Source organism: Pseudopipra pipra, chromosome W (genome assembly GCF_036250125.1).
Source record: "Pseudopipra pipra isolate bDixPip1 chromosome W, bDixPip1.hap1, whole genome shotgun sequence".
Taxonomy (NCBI): domain Eukaryota; kingdom Metazoa; phylum Chordata; class Aves; order Passeriformes; family Pipridae; genus Pseudopipra; species Pseudopipra pipra.
The window spans coordinates 58140051-58162761 of NC_087580.1; the positions used below are offsets into that span (position 1 = coordinate 58140051).

The following is a 22711-nucleotide window of genomic DNA, read 5'->3' on the forward strand; positions in this document are numbered from 1 at the left end:
TAATAATGTTATAGGACTTTTCCACTCTGAAACCTTGACACATAAAATAGTGTAGATTTCAGTTATTTCAGTATATACTTTTATAATATATTAAAATTTTAGTGCTCACTCAAAATATATGCAGAAGTATACAAGAGCTTGAAGCTATCTACATAATCATGTCTTTAACGTGAATTATAGTTACTCGTTTCAAAACTGCTTTTACCTTATCAGTACATCTGAGTTGCTATGTGATGTATGGGTGACTTTTTTTTTTTTTTAACAGATACCAAAGATGATGACTAGAAAGATTAACCTTTGGGACATTAATGTCCATATAACCTGTCATTTATGCAACAGATACCTGATTGATGCTACCACTGTAACAGAATGTTTACATACTTGTAAGTAGGAATATAATGCTGTGATTAAGCTAGAATTTTTTTACTTGATGTGCTAGATGTTTTAATTTTTACTTGAAGTTTAAATTTTTACTGTGTATCAGCCAGAATAAAGCAAGCTTTGCTATGCACTTATAATTTTTCAAGAAAATTATACTGTTTTGTGAGAAAAATAATAACAAACTTGAAACCATATATAGTAAATGGTAATGTATATGCTTAGGAATGTAGTTTTTCTGCTGAATATTAGAAGAAATGTGACATGCTTTACAGAGATGGTACGATGTTTCAAATTTGCCAGAGATAATTTTTTCCACTGTATACAATTTCTAGATGCTGTTCATCAGCTTTAATATATTTGCTTTTTTGTTTTTATTCTCATTCCTTTTTTTAGTTAATGCTTGCATCCTTTCTCCATGTGCTCCAAATCCGAAGTTCCTTGTTGTTCTGTTTGGAATAAAGCATTTAGAACCCTAATCTAAGCTTTTATTTAGTTTCGTCCCAAGTTCTGTAATGCTGCCATAAACTATTAAAATTAGACTTGCTAAAGGGTCACTTTTTCATTTTTCTAAAATTTATTTATTTAATTTGCAACCCTGAAACATGCACTGCAAGCAGATGTTCCCAGTTAACAAAGACCATGCCATTTCTCAGCAATGCATTTTTAGAGTAAATCTATGGGGTGTCTTGTGGAATGTTCCTTATTAGAAATCTGTTTTCTGAAAGTTTTCTTGCTTTTGGTTTCATCCTTGGACTTATGGTATTAATTCTGAAGGGACACATAGCTTCATATTATGGATGGAAGGGTGGGGAGCAACTTTTTAAAGAACAGCTGTAGTGTTTCTTCATTTGTACCTTTTTAGTTTGACAAACTGAGCTGACCTGTGCTGAGCTGAGTTTAGGAGGGGTTGGTATGTTGGTATTCAAAACTGGAGGATCTAATGATGGCAAGTGAGAAGTTAGTGATTTTAGAAGATTTACTTGTTTCAAACAGGTTATGGCCTCACCCTTGCAACTGGATCTGCTAGTATATACTACTGGAGCAGACTATAATGCAAGATCTGGGCTTAGTGGGCAAAATTAGTAGGATTGGTCCAATAATAACCTCTATCAGCAACAGTAATTTCATCTTAAATATGTAAATACAGTATATAAGCAAAGCAAACATAATTACTTTTTTGGCTTTAACTGGTGTTTATTCAAACATACCATCATGTCTGAGAGATAGATGGCACTACAGCTACAGTTCTCTTGCCTTATACAATAAGGACTGTTGTAAGATTACCTAAGATTAAAGGAATCACTGTTTAAGGTAAAGATGTTCAACCTTTTTTAATAATAAAAAGAATATATATAATTTTGGTAACTTGAACTTTTTTAATTTCTGAAATTTGAGCTAGAGTTCATTTAGAACTTCAGGTCAGGAAAACACTTAATACTGTAATGAATTATTAATGAAAAAAACAGTAGTACTTGTTAAAATCAGGGAATTGTTTTTCTTTGAATCAAATATTGTGGGGTTGTGTACAGAATTAGAAACAGTTCCAAAAGCATGTGCTCTGCAGTATTCATTTTAACAGTTTTTATCTGTATACTAAAAACCTTTACTCATTTTTTTTCTGGCTGAAGTATATTTGTAGTGTATTTTGTGAAAGCAAAAAAGATAAATTGCATTTGAATAATATGATTCAAAGCATTGGACTTGAGAAAAAAGAAATTATTCTTTTGCCAAAGGTTTATTATCATAACACATTTTTCTTCTATCTGCATCCATGATAAAAATCAAATTGGCTATGTATTTTAATGGCATGCAGAGTTTGTAACTGAGAAAGCTGAACAGAAAAAGTAAATATGCTACTGACCTATTTGAAATACTGTTCTAGTAACTTTGGGAATGAGACTGTGTTCCAAATTTAAGCACGATTTGTTAGGAATACTCTAACTAGATATAATTTTCTTAACATAGTTACAATGCATCACTTTTCAGACTTGAGAACAGTAATGAAAAATGTTCATTAAAAATGTTCTCCAGGGTGAACAACTTTAACTCTCTAAGCCTTTCTTCACAGGAGAGGTGTTTCAGTCCTCTGGCTATTTTCATGGCCCTCCTCTGGACCCGCTCTAACAGGTCCATGTCTTTCTTGTACTGGGGACCCCAGAGTTGGATGCAGTACTCCAGGTGGGCTCTCACAAGAGTGGAGTAGAGGGGCAGAATGACCTCCCTTGACCTGCTGGCCACATTTCTCTTGATGCAGCCCAGGATACAATTGGCTTTCTGGGCTGCAAGCACACATTGACGGCTCATGTCCAATTTTTCATCCACCAGTATCACCAAGTCCTTCTTGGCAGGGCTGATCTCAATCCATCCATCCTCCAGTCTGTATTGATGTTGGGGGTTGCCCCAATCCAGATGCGGGACCCTGTACTTGTCCCTGTTGAACTTCACTTGGACCCATTCCCCAAGCCTGTCAAGGTCCCTCTGGATGGTATCCCTTCCCTAGAGCAAATCAACTGCACCACTGAGCTTGGTGTCATCTGCAAACTTGCTGAGAGTGCACTCAATCCCACTATGTCATTGTTGATGATGTTAAATAGTATTGGTCCCAGTATGGACCCTTTGAGGGACACCACTCATTACTGTTTCCACTTGGACATTGAACTGATGACTGTAACTCTTTGGATGCAGCCATCCAACCAATTCCTTATCCATCTAGCAGTCCATCCATCAAACCCATATCTCTCTAGATTAGAGGCAAGAATGCTGTGTGGGACCATGTCAAAGGCCTTACACAAGTCCAGTTAGATGATATCTATAGCTCTTACCTCATCCACTGATGCAGACCCTTCATCGTAGAAGGACATGTCTTCCAGGAGGATCTGTTTCATGATCTTACCAGGCACAGAGGTGAGGCTGACTGGTCCATAGTTCCCAGGGTTTCCTTTCTACTCTTTTAAAAATAGGAGTGATATTTCCTTCTTTCCAGTCATGGGGGACTTTGCCTGACTGCCATGACTTTTCAAATATGATAGAGAGTGGCTTGGCAATTACATCAGCCAATTCCCTCAGGACCCTGGGGTGCATCTTGTCAGGTTCCATGGACTTGGTGGTCTTGAACCTGAACTTCTCCTACAAAGGGAGAGACTTCATTTTCCCAGTCCCTGCCTTGAAGTTTAGGGATTTGAGAGATGTAGGAAGAGAGGTTACCATTGAAAACTGAGGCAAAAGAATTGTGTACCTCAGCCTTCTCCATTTTGATTGTCACTAATTCCTATAAGGGTGTGTACATTATTTTTAATCTTCCTGTTCTGGCCAACATACCTGTTGATGCCCTTTTAATTATACTTTGCATCCCTTGCCAAATTCAGGTCCAATTGCACCTTAGCTTTTCTGGTCCCATGCCTACACATCTGGGCAGCGTCCCTATACTCTTCCCAGGATACATGTCCCTGGTTCCACTACTGTAGCAGGGAGATTGCCAAAACTAAAACCAGTACACCGTTGAAAGCTCAACAAAAGAATACTTATTACAAAGAAGTAGCCAACAAAACGAGAAGCCGAAAGACAAGAAAGAGAAGGGAAACAAGCCTCCAAGACAACCCCCCACTCACTCAGGCATTACTTACGAGGTTGTCTTAGCGACTCCAGAATGCTTAGAATTCCCCATAGCAGAAGCTGCATCTCCAGACCGTCAGCAGGCTCACAAAATGGCAGGCGTCCCTGCAAAGGCAACGTTGTCCTCCATGTGAAGCTTGAGTCCGCTCCCAGCAAGAGCTATCTACTATTTATACAATTAACCTATGACATCTACCTGGGCAGGTGTGGCCAGAACTGCCCAGCTAGAGGCCTTCAGTCCCTCCCCCCATTATGTAAGTGGTACCCCTTCTGCGCATGCGTCCTACACCTCGAGGGTCTTTCGTAATGAGTCTGGGGGCTTACTTCATCCTCCTCGTCTTCACTTTCTCCTTCAAATGTCCTTGGAGGGATGTCAGCCAATATCCAGACCCCAATTAATTTCAGTTTATACAAGATGCTTCCTTCAAGGACGAAGTTCTCGTTTATCAGTGCTTATTTTCACATAACTTGGCAGGAAAAGAACAGACTCTCACAGGTAGCTGGGCCAAACACAGACCAAAGATGGCAGCATCTAATTAAGCACAAATACAACTACCTATGGATTTCCTTCTTACACTTTGGTTTGACCAGAAGGTCCTTAATCAGCCATGCTGGTGTCCTGCCTTCTTTGCCTGATTTCTTACATGTGGGAATTGAGAGCTCTTGTGCTCTAAGAAAAATGTCCTTAAAGAGCTGCCAGCTTTGTCCCTGAGGGCATCTTCCCAGGAGGTCACATCCACCAGTGCCTTAAAGAACTGAAAGTTTGCTCTCCTAAAATTCAGGGTCCTGACTCTATTCTTCACCTGGCCTATATCCCTCAAGATTGTGAATTGCACCCAGGGCATGATCACTGCAGTCCAGGCTGCCACCAATCTTGACCTAATTAGTTCATCTCTGTTGGTGAGCAACAGGTCCAGTAACCCTTTTCCTCTGTCTACCCACATGGGCTGTCCTTGACAGACCAAGAGTCTCCTTTACTACTGATGCCTTAAGCCCCTATTAGTTTTTATTTTTCTAATTTTGTAAGCCTTATAAGTTTTATAAGTAGTACAAGTAGATTCTGAAATCAGCAACCCTCACTCCCTTGTCCCTCTACCCTGTAGCACCCTTAGTTTACACATTCCTTAACCCTCTTACCCCATTCTATGCTCCCCGTATCAAACCTACCCCTGAATTCAGTGGCAATGTTTAGTCTTTTGTCAAGGCAAGGCCTAAACTGTTTAGAGAACAGCATATCAGGGCCTGAATAACAAAATGAAGTCAAGAATTAGGTAAATATGTACCCTCTGTGCCCCGAAGAAGATGAAGATTGATGAAGAGGTGGTCCCAAAAAGCCCCCTGACTCAATTCTCAGGGGGTGGACCCGGGGCGAATCGGAGCAAAGGCCACAGGGTGGACACGTTTGGGATTGGATAGATGGTATTATAAAATGTAACATCTCGGGCACAGCTGTGCGCGTCGCGTAACATCTATTGCCTTGGCACATTAAACCCTTTCCTTATCTCACCCCTAATTAACTGCTCCGGAGTATTTTTTAGCATCAACATTCCACGGCATCACTACTTACAGCTTGCTGTGCTACTTTTTCAGCAGATGTCAGAGTGATTGAACTCCCCCAGCAGGATCAGGGCCTGTGAGTATGATGCTTCCTGCAGTTGAAGTAAGAATGCTTCATCCACAAGCTCCCCTTGGATGGGTGGCCTGTAGTAAACACCAACCACAGTTTCCTTTGTTGGCTTGACCCCTAATTTTTACCCTTAAGCTCTCAACCTGTTCTTCACTATTTTTCAAATACATCTCTCTGCAGTCAGTCCATTTTTTTTTAAATAGAGGGCATCCTCCCTACCCCTCCTTCCTTGCCTGTCCCTTCTGAACAGTTTATAGCCATCAATTACAGTGCTCTGGTCATGCAATTCATCACGTTTTGGTGATAGTGATTTGATCATAGCTTTCTAGCTGCACAGTGGCTTCCAGTTCCTGCTCTTTGTTACCCATGCTGTGTGCATTGGTATAGAGGCACTTCAGCTAGGCTACCTACTTTGTTACCTTTTTAGAGGAACACACCCTAATCCTTTCAGGCTTTCCATAGTTTTTTCCCTGTTGGTTCCTGAATACCTCAGCAGCCCCTGCCTCTTGTCTGGTGCTCAGAACTCTATCCCTTTCCTCTGCTAAATCTAGTTTACAGCCCTCCTTATAAGTTTGGCCAGCTTGTTGGTGAAGACCCTCTTGCCCCAGTTGGTCAGGTGAATTCCATGAGCTCCCAAAAGACCTGGCTTCTCAAAGTTAGTTCCATGTTCATAGAAGCTAAAACTTTGAGTATGGCCCTAGCCACAAAGCCAGGCATTCACCTGTTCATTTCGACTCCTCCTTCCTGAACCCCTTACTCTGAGAGAATAGAGGTGACCATCACCTGTGCTCCAGATCCTTTTAACATTGCTCCAATGTTTTAATGGTTCTAAGTTGCCTCGTTGCAGTATCATTGGAGCCTATGTGGAGTAATAGGAGCAGATGATAATGTGTAGGGTTCATCAGACTTGGCAGCCTCTCAGTGACATTGCAAATGTGAGCTCCTGGTAGGCAGCAGACTTCTTTAGAGAAATTGTATGGATGGCAAATGGATGCTTCAGTACCTCTCAGTAAGGAGTCTTCAATTACTAATACCTTTATCTGCTTTTCCGGTGGCACTGGTTCTAATACAGGTGGGTGGTTGGGTCAGCTTTGCATGGTTGGCTTGTCCTGGATCCTGTCCATTACTTATGTGCTCTTCGTTCTCTAACCCTAGAGTGTTGCCTCTGTTATGCAGGGGCAATTTAGGGGAAGGTTCTTCCTTCTGCCCCAAGCAGAGACAAGGGTCCAGTCTCCTTCATCTTGTGAGTTACTTGTGTCAGTCAGCTCAAGGCTGAATTCAGGCTTGCCTTCCCCTTGCACATCTTTAAGGCCGGGCTGTCACTCAGCCTGGAACAGCACACAATACCATATATTGATCTCCCACTTGCATTCCCAGATACTGTGCTGCCTGTCAAGCTCCTCTTGTAACATAGTTACTTGTTTGAGGAGTTCTAGCTGGGCACACTTGCAGCTATGACATCCACCGCTGCCTTTGGGTGCTAGGGGGACTTCTAGGTGCTGCAGCTCCATGCAACCTCAGCTCTGGACAGCTATTTCAGTCCTTGGGAAGTCTGTGTTTCAGCCTCAGCCTTGCAGTTGTGGCAGGTGGACACCATTTTCTTTCTGCAGGCTACTGTCTCCTTGTAGTTCTCAGAAAAAAAATGGTCCAGTGATGCCACATTCTTGGTCGATAGTGCCCCCTAGGAGCCAGTTATATGCAGCTTCCTGGGGTTTGAACTGGCCATGGGGACCATGAGCACCATCTTGCCTGTCCCTCTTGCAAGATCTGTCACCTGCTGGCTGGTCTCTCCATAGGCACAGTGAAAGGGGTTCAGAAACCCACTCAGATAGCACCTGTGACCTCTTTTTAATTACTAATGTTCTTGTTATTAGTCTGTAGAAGCTGCTTGGTAAAGTATTTGGAGGAAAACAACACCTGTCCAACATGTCGAATTGTTATACACCAGAACCATCCATTACATTATATCGGGTAAGTGTGGAGTATGAAAGGAAAAGCACAACTAGTTACTCACTGGGCTGTACAAGCTTCTCAAATTCAGCACAGTTTCTCTCTACATTTTTTAATTTGCTTATTAATATTTTAAATATATATAAAGAAGTTTGATTAGAAAATAGAAGATTTATATAAAATATTGAATTCTGTTGTGAATTTGCAATTCTTTCGAAACAAATCCTTCTCTCTTGGATCAGATAAACACTATAGACTTTATTGTTTGACTCCTGAGTGAAGTATAATGAGATTTAGTCCCTTCCTGATTTGTACACCTGGATCATAGAAGTTGCATATATGGAACATCAACGTGAATTACGCTTACACTGATAGAAATGTATTGAGACAGTATGGTCACAATAGCTGCACTAAGAACACACAAGACTAAGAGTCTTGTGTAGACTTGTCTATCTCCATCCAAAGTTTCTTTTTGTTTGTGGCACTGCTTCAAATGTGTATATTTCAGTTCTAGTTCAACTTTTGAAGTTTCAGCTTTTCTTTCTCCACTTTCACTGAGAATTGTGCATGTCCTACAAAAGCTTACTGAATTGCTCAAAACTGAGTCCCCTTCAGGAGTCAGCAATAAGATAGTTTTTTCTTATACCGTCTGAGAATGTTGTAGAGACTGTAATAGAGTGTATTTCGAAAGATGATAAAACAGTAATGACAAATCCATGCCAGTAGGCAAGAAGAAACAAATGACACTTCAGACAACATGGTTGTCCTCTGTAAAGTGATGCCTTAAGCCCCTAATGGTTTTTTATTTTTCTAATATTTGTAAGCCTTATAATGTCGTTGTTAAAGTCGGAACGGCCAAAGCGACACAGATATCAGACGTAGTCCAGGTGTAAGGTGATCAGGAAGCTGTTTATTGCTCTCAAGTGTTTCTTTTATACTCTTTGTACACTATCGTGCCACAACACAATTGGTCAAAAGTCTCAAGCATAAAACACTGTATATACTTTAATTGGTAATACAGAAGACACTGCACACACTCTTATTGGTGACACTGAAGACACTGTGTGATGGTTTCACTCAGGCCTTCCTGGAGACCAGCTTGTAACCAGGAAGGAACTAGGAAGGCGATCACGGAAGTATTCCATGCTATTCCTTTACGTAACTTGAGGTATAAATAAAGCTAGCAGGAGGGACCTCGCTCTCTTCCTTTCTGGCGAGGTTCGAGAACGGTGGGTCCCTGTCTCGGTCTGGCTTATCTGATACTGAGACCTACAGTGACTGCTGTTATCTACCACGCGTGAGGGGAGTGCGCTGGGTCATGTCTAGCCATCCTGCTTGTTCAAAGGAAAGTGGTGAGATTTTGCTACTTTACCTTCAGTTGGCTGGTTGGCTTGTTTGGTCTTTGTCCCTTTTTGTCCTTTTTTCCTTCTCCCTCCCCCTCTTCCCTTTTTTGGGGAACTGTTTGGGATTTCGGGAGTCGTGGTGTATAGTATTCTCATTGTATATATCTGTCTCATATGTAATATATATATATATAATTTTTGCTATAGCTTTGGCTGCTTAAGTCGTTTTTTTTTCTCTTCCCTCTCTGGGAAGCAGGTCCTTGTTGTCGAGTTTCGGGGACTTGGCAGGAAGCTAGCTAGAAACTTGCACACACTGTGCATGCTGTGACATGCTATTGGTGGCACTATACACATTTTGATTGGTGACCTTTGGTCTGGGCTGCATTACGTTTGTTCCGTCCGGCATGACAGTAAATATTTCCTAAAAGTTTTTTAAATTCCTCATCACTAATTGCCAGGCTGCTGACAGGTTCTCTGTCAATCCCGACATTATAAGATTTATAAGTAGTAGAAGTAGATTTTAGAAGCAGCAGCCCTGTCCCTCTACCCTGTAGCACCCTTAGTTTACACATCCCTTAACCCTCTTATCCCATTCCATGTACCCTATATCACTCCTACCCCCGAATCCAGTAGAAATGTTTAATCTCTTGTCAAGGCAAGGCCTGTTCTGTTTGGAGAATGCTTGTATCTTGGCCTAAACCACAAAACACGGTCAAAAACTGGGTGACTGTGTGCACTCTGTGCCCCGAAGAAGATGAAGATTGATGAAGAGAGGGTCTCAAAAGCCCCCAGCCCCAATTCCCAGGGGGCAGGGTGGGGGGTGGATCAGGGCAGAAGTAACAGGGTGGACACACTTGGGATTGGACAGATATTGTTATAAAATGTAACATCTCAGACACAGCCAGCGCGCGCGTCGTGTAACATTTATTGCCTTGGCACAATTAAACCCTTTACTTATCTCACCCTCAATTAACTGCTCCCGAGTTTTTTCTTAGCACCAGCTGAGCAGGCATCAAAAACTACAGGAATATATCTGTGTATTGGTTCAGAATCCTGTTTTCAAGGCAAAGAGAGGCCTGGGAACATATCCTCAAATTGAGTAGTTACGAATGGATGACAGTTGTTTGTGGACATGGAATGCACAATACTATGTCTTTTTAAAAATTAATCCCTTTCTTCAGTCTAAGTTCTTTGCTTTACTGCTTTGAAAAATGAAGATGCCCTCCTAGAGAAGTATTTTCTTGAACTAGTTACAAAATACTGCCCCTTAAAGATCAAAACAGATAGTCTTTGTCCAACCTGATTTTGGAAGTCTGTGGTTTCTTCAATAGAGAATTAATAGGGAGGAACTTTGTATTATGCCTTAGATAAAAGAATCTGGGATCTAATTCATCCCCATCTATCTGGGGTATAGGTAAAACAAGCACATCCATATTTTATCATTAAGAATGCTGTTAAATTCTCACCTCTGCTCCCATGCTGACAGCTAAAATTATTAATTTAGATTTAAATGTTTTTGGAGATGTTCCTGCAATCTGTAAATGACCTTTAAAAATCCTAACCTGAGAGTCAAAGCTGGAGTTTGGTATTATAAATTCTTCTGGGGTAATGTCCTTGCAGAAGCTGAGGCTGACATTTTAGCTTGTATTGGATATTATTTATAGTTTAGAAGTCAAGGTAATGTTCTGGTCCCTTTAGGCAACAACTTGTTTTAGAGTAATACAGGAAATGGCAACTTTTAGTTAAACTTTGATTGAAAACATGAGTGTTTAGAATCTTAACCAGTTCTCCTTCACCACCATTTCCTTCCTTAGGTGCTGGATCAATCTTTTTGTCCCTCTGATGGTTTGACCCTGGCTGGATACCAGGTGCCTACCAAAGGTGCTCTATCATTTCCTTCCTCAACTGGACAGTGGAGAGAAAATATAACAAAAGGCTCATGAGTTGAGATAAGGGCAGGGAGAGATCACTCACTGATTACCGTCATGGGCAAAACAGATGACTTAGGGAAATTAGTTTAACTTATTGCTAATCAAAATCAGAGTGAGAAGTAAAACAAATCATAAAAACACCTTCCCCACACACCTCCCTCCTTCCTTTGTTCAACTTTATTCCCGATTCTTTACCTCATCCACCCCAGCGGCACAGGGAGACAGGGAATGGGAATTATGGTCAATTCATCATGTTTTTACTTCCACTGCTGCCTTCTCAGGGAGAGGAGTCCTTCCCCTGCTCCAGCATGGGGGTCCCTCCCATGGGAGACAGTTCTCCATGAACTTCTCCAGTGTGAATCCTTCCCACAGGCTACAGTTCTTCACAAACTGCTCCAGCATGTGTCCCTTTCCACGGGGTGCAGTCCTTCAAGAACAGTCTGCTCCAGTATGGGTCCCCCATGGGGTCACAAGTCCTACCAGGAAACCTGCTCTAGTGTGGGCTCCTCACTCCATGGGTCCACAGGTGCCTACCAGGACCCTGTTCCAGCATGGGCTTCTCACGGGGTCACAGTCCTCTTTCAGGCATCCACCTACTCTGGCATGGGGCTCTTCCACGGGCTGCAGGCAGATCTCTGCTCCCTTGTGGACCTCCATGGGCTGCAGGGGGACAGCCTGCTTCATCATGGGCTTCACTATGGGCTGCAGGGGAATCTCCGCTCTGACGCCTGGAGCACCTTGTCCCCCTCCTTTTTTATTGACCTTGGTGTCTCCAGAGTTGTTTCTCTCACGCATTCTCACTCCTATCTGTCTGCAATCCTCTGTGCAATAACTTTTTATCCTTCTTAAATATGTTATCGCAGAGACATTACTACCATCAGATTAGCTCAGCCTTGGCCAGCGGCACATCCGTATTGGAGCCGGCTGGCATTGGCTCTGTTGGACATGGGGGAAGCTTCCAGCAGCTTCTTAGAGAAGCCACCCCTGTATCCCCCTCACTACCAGAACCTTGCCACGCAAACCAAATACATTCTACCCCTCGCCTCTGAGAATCACATATTTAAGAATTATCATTAAGATCTACATTTATCACACAATCCTCACTCACGTCAGCAAAAAAAACAACAACAAAAAATTATAAGAGCAAATGGATTATAAGAGCAAATGCAAATTTTCATTCCTTTGTTCTCTTCTTTTTTTCCCCTATAGGCTTTTTTCCTCATGTTTTTGAAAAAGCCTATGGCGGAATGATTTACAGACTCCTGGCTTGATGGACAGAAATCACTTTATTGCTCATGATTCAGGGGTTTTATTTCATTCACTTTCAGCTGGGAGTGGTTAAGCAAATCAAGACAGAACACAGCTGCAAGTCACACATCCATCACTCTCTCAGGCTGGCCTATCCCACATACATACACACAGACCTTGGAGTTTCAAGTTACCCCTTTATCACACTCCCGCGTGGTGAATCAAAAACTGGAGAGCTCAGTTCTCCCTGAGCAGTAAATCATGGCTTAGAGAAAACAATACAAGGTCGTCTGGACATTCCTCAGGCCTTTCTCACATTGGCTGCTACAAAAGCCCAGTACGGTTAACTAAACAACCTAGCAACGTGAGAGATTAATTAAAAGGGATAAGAAACAGTCTGGTTTCTAGAAACAGAAAAGTGTCTAGAAACAGAAAATAAAAAATGCTTTTTTCAAAATTATAAAGGAGTTATATTACTTATACACATCCAGGTTTGTGGCATCTCTCACAGGATGCCATCCTTTGCATCATAAAGACCAACCTTCCCAGAATTTCTGTTAAACTTTTGTCAGTTATCTTAGACTGAACCTTATCTGCATTCTTTCCTTGTTACTGTTATCTCATGTTTGATATTTCAGTTATTCAAGATAGATATTTTTATTTCTTACAAGACTTTAGAGGTTTGTAGAGTCAATTTAATACTCAATCTCTTTAAGAGAAATGTTTTGAATTAAGATGGCTAATTTAAACCTTCAATTTTTCTTTTTTTTCCCTGCTAGTCATGACAGAACAATGCAAGATATTGTTTACAAACTTGTGCCAGGCCTCCAAGAAGGTAAGTTTTCTGCTATGACCTATTTTTACTGAATATTAGATTTATACATAGTCCCTTTATATTAATGAAAGGAGGAAATAAGGAAAATGTTCATGGAGGGATGAAAAATACCATCTCCACTTGCTCCAGTTCTAACACTACTTTTCCTCTATATTATTCAGTCCTTTTTAAAATTTTAGACTTGTACTGAGAAAACTTCAGGAATGAAAATGCTGGTGTTATTTCAGGGAAAAGTAACATTATGTAAACTTAGGTAGCATTACAACCTTTTCATGTTGGCATTCTATAATTTGCATACATTCTTCTTTAGTAAACTGTGTACATATTCATGTCTTTTTTGACAGCTTTGCAGTTCTCAGAGGTAGAATACTAATGTCATATAACTTTTAGTTTCAGTGAATTTTTCTTCTCCTAAGATGTACCTAAATCCTTTACTGGCAGGTACCTTTACATTTGTGTTCTTATAATCCACTTTGACAATGAATCTGTAGAACTAAATAAATGTTTTATAGTAATTGTTCGGTATTATTTTTCAACAGTGTGTTGCTACTTTTATTTAAGTAGAATATTTCAATCCAAATAATCTGTCAAGTGAAGACATTATAAGACATTTATAAGCAATTTTAGGTACAGATATTATTTTAAAATTGTTTCTAGGATATTGAAAATCAGAAATATGGGAAAAAAATTCAAACCCAATATATTTTGACAGAAATATTAAGGGGAAAAACACAAAGTATGCTATGGTATTTAAAATTTATTTTGTATGTAATAACAGAATATGTGTAAGTTTGGACCTGGCTTCTCGCCAAGTCTCCAAGACCCAGTGAAAAAAAATTTTACTTCCCAGAGAGAGAGAAAAAAAACCCCAAAATATCAGAGCTGTAGCAAAAATATATATTTTACATATATCACAGTTATATACAGTGAGAATACTATGTACATTTAAACAAAGGAATGCCAAACAACCCCAAAGGGGAAAGGGAAAAGAGACAAAAAGGGACAAAACCAAAACAGATATGCACAATCAAAACCCAGGAACTAGCAAAATAAAGAACTAGCAAAATGAAATCTCAATACTTCTCTTGAGAAAAGCAGGATCGCTCCAGACACTGCCGGCACCCTCCACCTCCCGCGTGGCAAACAACAAACCTGCCCAGGCCTCAACTCCCAGATGAGCGAGACCAACCGCAGAGACCTGCTGTCTCCGAAGCTTGCCGGAAGAGAAGAGAGCATCAGTATTTATAGGTCTGTTTGCGTAAAGGAAAAGGTGGAATACTTCCTTCCTGGTTGCCAGGAAGGAAGACCTAGAGTCAAAACCATTACAGAATGGTATAATAATAGCTCTGCAAATGACTTGGTAGTATCCTGTCTCTCAAGATTAAGATCTGGGGTAACACAATTATGGCAGCAAGAGTAGAGAAGTAGCAAAAAGTACTAATACCACTTCTTGCCTGACAAGCTTATTTTACAGAACAGAGGAAGGTTTTGGAACACCTTGATAAATATTGTGCTAGAACATTATTACTTAACTAATATTTACAATTTTAAACAGCGGAAATGAAAAAGCAGAGCGAATTCTATCACAAACTGGGTATGAAAGTACCAGGGGACATCAAAGGGGAGACATGCTCTGCAAAACAACATCTAGATTCACATCGCAATGGTAAATGGTCTTATGTTTATTCTGTCTTGGGGTGAGGGCACAGACTGCCATTAAGCTGCTGAAAGGATCTGTCAGAGGTAGGTGTCTGACTAATACTTATTAGCACTCATTATTGTTGCATGATATTGTATAAGGCTTGCTTGTGCTTATATATTGGACTATATACAAGAATTCACCACTTTGAACTCACCATCTAAGTCCAGTATGGTTTTACATGACACTTGTTTATAGAATGTGTTCTTGTCTCAGTCTGAGGAGACTGGAATGTTTGCTAAAGAGAAAGAGTTATGAGATAGACCAAACTCCTCTCTCTCAGCAATTGTAAATTCAAAATTAAGGGGCTTTAATAGAGGAAGTGTGGAAAAACAGAAGAAATAACAACCCTGTATTAAAAGATATATGTATGTTGGCAAAAACAGTAACAGAACACAAAAAAACCCAAAACTACACAGTAGTCCTAGAAAAAAAAATCTGAATGAATACTTCTCTGTCCTTTACCACAGTCCTAATTGTGGCCTGCAGGGGGAGCTGTTGGATTGCTGAAGGTGCAGGGCCTGCAGTTCTCTGTCATGGCCTGCAGGGGGCGCTGTTGGACTCTGGAGGTCACCACGCGGGGAGGGGGGTCTGGGGGGTTGGTCTCGGGTCGCAGGAGGAGCCAAAAAGAAGATGGGCGACCCTACCCCCAATGGAAGGAAGGGGTAAGGAAAGCAGTTCACCTCCAACAGGACTCATTGTGGTTCTCAGTTGATGGTGCCCCAAAAGCTCCTCCTTTTCTCCCAGCAAGCACAGAGACTCTCCCATGAAAACACAGCAGGTCCGGGCTGGAGACAAAAGACAGCTTGCAGGCAAGTTGAGGTCAGCAGTCAGGGCTGACCAGGATGGGAAGCCAGACAAACAGGCTTCCAGGCCTTCTCTCCAAATGCCCCGAACACAGATCCTGTCTCCGTCCTTGAAAGAGGACCCAGCAGTCTGGATCTCTCCCCTCCGAGCAGACCCAGCCACCCCCTCCCAAAACTCCTCTCCTCTCCCCCCAACCTCTCTGATGGGCCATTAGCCAGGAATTCGGCCAGATCTTTTGTAAAGCTAATTGACTCCCTTCCCCCACTCACTCTGTTTTTTCTTAGAGTGGAGCAGGAGAAGAAAAATTCCCCTATGGAATTTATAACCTATAACAGTTCTTTTAGCTGGCTGTAATATGTTCCTGGTAAAGATCTTCAGTAGTATCTATGTGGGAACTCCACGATAAGAAAAGGCTACTTTTTATCACAGCCCTGAATTGCATAAATTTCAGAAACTGTTGATGTTAAGTGTAATTTTGTGATAGAAATGCTGTGCTGGTTATACTTAAAATGTGTATGTGTCTGTATTTATCCAAGGACAAAAGAATTCTCAAATTTGTGACTGTAGGAAGAGCATATCAGTTTTACAGAATAATGTATAAATCCTGACAAATTTATACCAAGGTTTCTTGAACTGATTTTCTGTGAAACTTTGGATTACTGTCTACATTTCTGCTACCAAGACTACAGCTGCTTTCTATTTCCTGGTTAGGAGAGAAGCTGATCATGCTCTGACAAGCCTAATTACTTAAAAAAACAAACTCAAACAAAAAGTCACAGTTGGTCTTATAGTCTTGACTTTGTTTCAAGATTACCTGTCATGTGATATGTATAGTTTAATTATTGTAATGCTCTGCTTTCTTCTGAAAGGTGAAAATAAACCAGATGAAAATTCAAACAAAGAAACTTCTGAAGAAAAACAGGAAGAAGATAATGACTATCACTGAAGTGATGAACAGGTGGGCTTACTTCTGATATAGGGCATTTCTTAGTTTTATTTTGTATTTGCACTTTAAATTATTATTTTTCTTAGATAATTTTTTTCCCTCTGACAGACACAAGATACAATGTTCTCCCATGCTTTTGTGTAAACCAGAGCTTCATCTTTTTTATTTAGTAGCTGTGGACAAATTTGGTTTTGAGAATTTCATTAAGGTTTGATAGTTATAACTAATTCTGAGTTTCCTGAATATTGGCTCTGTGTTGGCTTTCATCTCAATTGGATTTCAAGTAATTTGGACTCTTTATCTGAGAGTCTACTCCCATATAATTCTGATGCTTCAGGACTTATGGACATTGAAAGAAATGGGGCTGCACACCACACAGAAGTTGATTTTGGGATTTCTCCACTGACCATTTTCAGCATTACCCTTTTATTCATATTCTCTCATAAACAGCACTCAGTGTTGTCTTTTAGTTAACTGGAATTCCCAGGATCGTCCTAAACCAGTGTTTTGATCCCACGCACTCGTATCATATGGTGGCTGTGTTCAGCCACGAGAGAAAAGCACACGCTATCATGCAGACCATGTAAGTGGTTTTCCACTTTGAGAAACACAACATTGTCAAAACACTTAGCCAAGGTCAGTCCTCCCTTTTGCTTCCAATTAACTAAATGCAGGTGCAGAGTGACTCAGCTTGTTCCCACAGGACTAAATGTGTTTTAATAATTAGAATGAAAAGTCTTTTTTTACTTAGTATTTAGTGTCAAGTTTCAAACACAAGACCTGTTTGAGTGTGAAATTTGCTATTAGAATACACAAGTCACTGCCTTAATTTTTCCCTGCTGTGTCCAAAGTAAATTAAATTTGGATTAATTTTCCATTTAATGATAGTGCAATGGTTGTATTCAGATGGATTGTGATTTGTATCAGATCATTTAAGTGCACAGAATAAAACTTATTCTAAAGACCTTAGACTAAATAAAGAAAATAGATTAAGAAAATAAGAAGGAATTGAAGCATGGAGATCAAAAGGCCATTTTTTCCCATATAATCTTTTGAACTTCAAACATTTGTTTCATCATTTGCATCAGTAAGTTTTAAATTTCAAAATATTCTTTTAAAACATGCACTAAATATTAAACTATGTTACAGGATTCAGAGGTTAGATTAGAAACAGTCGTTAAAAAGTGATAATGGTTTTGTCAGTGAGCAGCAGGGGCAGGCTGCTGCTCCATAGGGACAGGCAAGCCAGGAGCCAAGAGTGACGGCAAGGCAGACAGGGCCACTGACCTCACCAACAAGGGGTGCAGTCCCACAATACATGAATAAGGATAGCGTAGCCGCTCTGGGGACAGTGAACAGATTCAACCACAGTCCAGTGATCATCAGGTAAATCTTTAGTGATGAGGCAGGTTCAAGGTTAAGCCAGATAGTGAAATCAACAAGTTGAAATCAGGTCTAGAGATGACAGTAACAGGTCATACACAGTCCAGTGATCACCAAACCAAGTCCATAATGATGAAACAGGTCCAAGGTCAAACCAGGAAGTCTAATCTGAGGGTCAGGGTCTAGGCCAGGCACAGACACGGCTGCAACATAGCTCATTGCAGGAGACAGCTTTTGCAGGAACTCAGGAAAAAAAAGAGGGTGTATGACCTTTGGTAAAAGGGACAAGCAACTCAAGAAGTGTTTAAGGATGTTGTTAGGTCATGTAGAGAGAAAATTAGACAGGCAAAAGCTCAGTTAGAACTTAATCTGGCCACTTTGTAAAGGATAATAAAAGGTGCTTTTATAAATACATTAATAACAAAAGGAGGACCAAGGAAAACCTCCATGCTTTATTGGATGTGGGGGGAATATAGTCACCAAAGACAAGGAAAAGGCTGAGGTACTTAATTACATTCTTTGCCTCAGTCTTCAACAGTAAGACCAGTTATCCTCAGGACAACTGGTCCCCTGAGCTGGTAGACAGGGACGGGAAGCAGAATAGACCCCCTGCAATCCAGGACGAGGTAGTTAGTGACCTGGGCCACTTAGATGCTCACAAGTCTATGGGACCAGATGGGATTCATCCTAGGGTAGTGAGGGAGCTGGCGGAAGAACTTGCTAAGCCACTCTCCATCATTTATCATCAGTCCTGGCTAACTGGAGAGGTCCCAGACAACTGGAGGTTGGCCAATGTGATGCCCATCCACAAGAAGGTCCGGAAGGAATATATGGGGAAGTATAGGCCTGTCAGCCTGACCTCGGTGCCCAGGAAGGTTATGGAACAGATCATCCTGAGTGCCATCATGTGGCACATACAGGACAACCGGGAGATCAGGCCCAGTAAGTATGGGTTTAGGAAAGGCAGGTCCTGCCTGACCAACCTGATCTCCTTTTATGACCAGGCAACTCGCCTAGTGAATGAGGGGAAGGCTGTGGATGTAGTCTACCTGGACTTCAGCAAAGCCTTTGACACCATCTCCCATAGCATACTCCTGAAAAAGCTGGCAGCCCACGGCTTGAACAGGTGCACTCTTCGCTGAGTTAAGAACTGGTTGGATGGCCCTGCCCAGAGAGTGGTGGTGAATGGTGCTGCATCCAGTTGGCAGCTGGTCACTAGTGGTGTTCCCCAGGACTCAGTATTGGGCCCAGTCCTGTTTAATATCTTTATTGATGATCTGGATGAGGGAATTGAGTCTACCATTAGCAAATTCGTGGATGACACCAAGTTGGGCGGGAGTGTCAATCTGCTGGAGGGTAGGAAGGCTCTGCAGAGGGACCTGGACAGGCTAGAGAGATGGGCCAAGACCAGTGGCATGAGGTTCAGCAAGACCAAGTGCTGGGTCCTGCACTTTGTCCACAATAACCCTCTGCAGCTCTAAAGGATGGGGGCAGAGTGGCTGGAAGCGGCTGAGCGGAAAAGGACCTGGGGGTGCTGGTTGACAGCCAACTGAACATGAGCCAGCAGTATGCCCTGGTGACCAATGGCATCCTGGCCTGTATCAGAAACAGTGTGGCCAGCAGGACTAGGGAAGTGATTCTTCCCCTGTACTGAGCACTGGTGAGGCCACACCTCGAGTACCGTGTCCAGTTCTTGGCCCCTCACTTCAAGAAGGACATTGAGGTGCTGGAGCATGTCCAGAGCAGGGCAACAGAGCTGGTGAAGGATCTGGAGTTCATGTGCTATGAGGAGTGGTTGAGAGAGCTGAGGTTGTTTAGCCTGCAGAAGAGGAGGCTCAGGGGTGACCTTATCACTCTCTAACAACTACCCAACAGGAGGGTGTAGCCAGGTGGGGCTTGGCCTCTTCTCCTAGGCAACTAACAACAGGACAAGAGGGCATAGTCTTAAGCTGTGCCAGGGGAGGTTTAGGTTGGACATTAGGAGGAATTTCTTCACAGAAAGGGTGATCAGATATTGGAATGGGCTGCCCAGAGAGGTGGTGGAGTCACCATCCCTGGAGGTGTTAAAGGAAAGACCGCACGTGGCACTTAGTGCCATGGTCTAGTTGACATAGTGGTGTTCAGTCATAGGTTGGACTTGATCTCACAGATCTTATCCAACCTAATTGATTCTATGATTCATGCAGAGGGACCAACCAAGGAAGGGAGCTTCAGCTTAAATAATGTTTCTAAGTGGAGCAGTGAGAGCTCATACTGAAAATTCTTCAAGCTTTTTCTCAAACAACTCTTCCTTCACAACAGTTTCGTGGTTGTACAGCTGCTTATGAAAATTGGCCCTGAGCCCAGGCAACGAACCCCACAGGGGGGAGGGGAATAAGCTCAGGTTCCTGACAGGGTTTCATATTAGCTATGACCTTGACCTAGGCTTCTTCTGAACTAGTTGGAACCTCTTCAGTTAGAATGAAGCTCTGGAACAATGCAGCCCTAAAGTTCTGTATTGAACTTTTGTACAGATCCCTTTTGGGTTGAATGGTGCTTAACAGTAAGGTGACAAAATACTAGACAGCCTTTTTTTTAATGGCACTGCATGCATTTCACTTTAAAAAATACTGGTATTCTACATTTTCACCTTTTAGACTGCATGTGAAATGCATAATGAGAACTGCAGAAAATTCTGTTAACTTGCCCTCACTGTTTGCTTTTTCCTGAAGGTAAGCATCTGCTTGGAATGCAACAGCAACAAATTACGTGGATTGGAAAGAAAATGGATCCGCTGCTCAGCACAAGCAACAGTCTTACATCTAAAGAAGTTCCTTGCTAAAAATCTGTCATAGTTTGAAATAGTCCCAAAATCCAATTCCCTAGCTCCATTCCCCCTCCCACATCTCAACCTAATGTGAGATGGGTTTTTCCAGACAAAACACACCAGACTCAAAGTGGGGGAAAGGGAATATATTACAATGACTGTACAAATAAATACCATATCACATTATACACACGATCACAACTATCTCTACCATGACATATAGTATTTACAATGGATCAGATCTCTTCTCTCCTCCAAATAAAAGTTCAGGAGGGAAAGAAGGACAGATCCCTTCCAGTCCTTAAGCAGCAGCATCTTCTAAGGCAGCAGGTTCTGTCTGTCTTCTCCACATGCAGCAGCTGATAGCTGGCTTTCTGCCAGCACTCACGAGGGAGGTATCCAAACTCCCTCGGCCCCCTTGACACAGGCAAAGGGGTCTTCCGTGGGCTTCATAACCCCAGACAAGGTCGTTTCACCACGTCATATCACGAAGACACAGGGGGGTCTTCGTGACGGTCTGGTATCTCTTGCAGGGCCTCTGTGCCCTGTCTCTCAGGCTGCCACCGTGGCAGCAGTGCGAGGGGGGGGGCCAAGGTCAACTCCCCCCGCATTCCATCTGGCCATCCCGGTCCAGCTCCGGGACACTCTGAGCTTCTCAGCTCCTCTCTCTCTCCGGTGCTGCATGTCTAAAACTTCTCCTTAATAGGAGTCCATCTCCCTCTTTTCTCAGAGGGATCTAAAAGGAGTTTTGGGGGGCTGGTACAGTCTTACCCCCAGAACTCTGTCTCTCAGCTGCTGGCTCTCTTTTTCCCGGCTCTCCTTCCAGGAGTCCTTTCTCTGGTGCTGCATGTCTTTGTTGCTGTTTGGTTCAGTCCTTATCTGTCCTGGCTCTCTGCCGCCGTTTCTCTGGTGCTTGCCGGCTACTGCTCTGCGCCCATGGAGAAAACATCCCCCGGCTTAACTACAGACACTTAGTCCAGTCTAACACTGTTCCAAGTCTCTGCAGTCCCCCCAGCCAGGGGCTGGGAGGCCCCAGAGGGCCCGAGGGGCTCAGAGCCCCTTCCTCGTGGCTCTACAACATGGTCACCTCTCCTCAACGACCAAAACTACAACTCATCTCTTCCGGTGAGTTTGTGGGATGTTGACATTTTTGCAGGAGCGCCCATTGGGCAGAACTTCAAAACTTCCAGGGGTTTCCACCCCTTGGGGTCTACAACTTTTCTTAGCCTCTGGGGGAAAACAAAATCCAAACCACTACAAAAACTTAACCTTTCTTCTTTTAATGAGGTAATGTTTTAATGTTTAAAAATTATTTTTCAAATGAAAATCTTATAGATTATTTTCAAAACAGTGTCTTTCAAACAGACTAAAAAATGAAACACACTATTTCTCAATATAAAGGAACAGAAAATGGTTATTTGAGGAACTGAATGCAAAAAATAGATTTTTCTCCAAATTTCCCTCCTCATCTTTTAATTTAAGGAAGCTGTTCATCATCCCTTTTTTTCTTTCCCTCAGCTACAATGAAAATAGAACTCTTATTGGTTCTTGGCTTTATTGACAGTGTAGCTCAGTGTGTTGTTCCATGACCAATTGAAAAACCTACCAAAAAGCTTGGTTATGTGGTTTCCACCTGTGTTAAAACTGTCTCCTGCAATATGTTTTGTTTGGTGGCCGTAAATGAAGGGATACACTGACCTAGAAGAGATTTTTCATTCAATACAGACAATTATAGAATCATAGAATGGCTTGGTTTGGATGGGACCTAAAAGTTCATCTAGTTTCAACCCCCCTGCCATGGGCAGAGACACCTTCCACTAGACCAGGTTGCTCAGCATCCCATCCAACCTGGCCTTGACCACTTCCAGGGACGGGGCATCCACGACTTCTCTGGGCAACCTGTTCCAATGTCTCATCACCCTCACAGTAAAAATTTTCTTCCTAATATCTAATCTAGACCTACTCTCTGTCAGTTTAAAGCCATTACCCCCTGTCCTATCACTACATGCCCTTGTAAGAAGTCCCTCTCCAGCTTTCTTGCAGGCTCCCTTTAGGTATTGTAAGGCTGATGTAAGGTGTCCCCAGACCCTTTTTTTCTCCAGGCTGAACAATCCCAGCTCTCTCAGTCTTCATAGGAGAGGTG

The 22711-nt window shown here is 42.1% G+C and overlaps 1 pseudogene; it reads left to right on the plus strand.

The window, feature by feature from the left end:
• Nucleotides 1-274: 274 nt before the first annotated feature.
• On the plus strand, nucleotides 275-21867 carry LOC135405069 (polycomb group RING finger protein 3-like; annotated as a pseudogene).
• The last annotated feature ends 844 nt before the right edge of the window (nucleotides 21868-22711 follow it).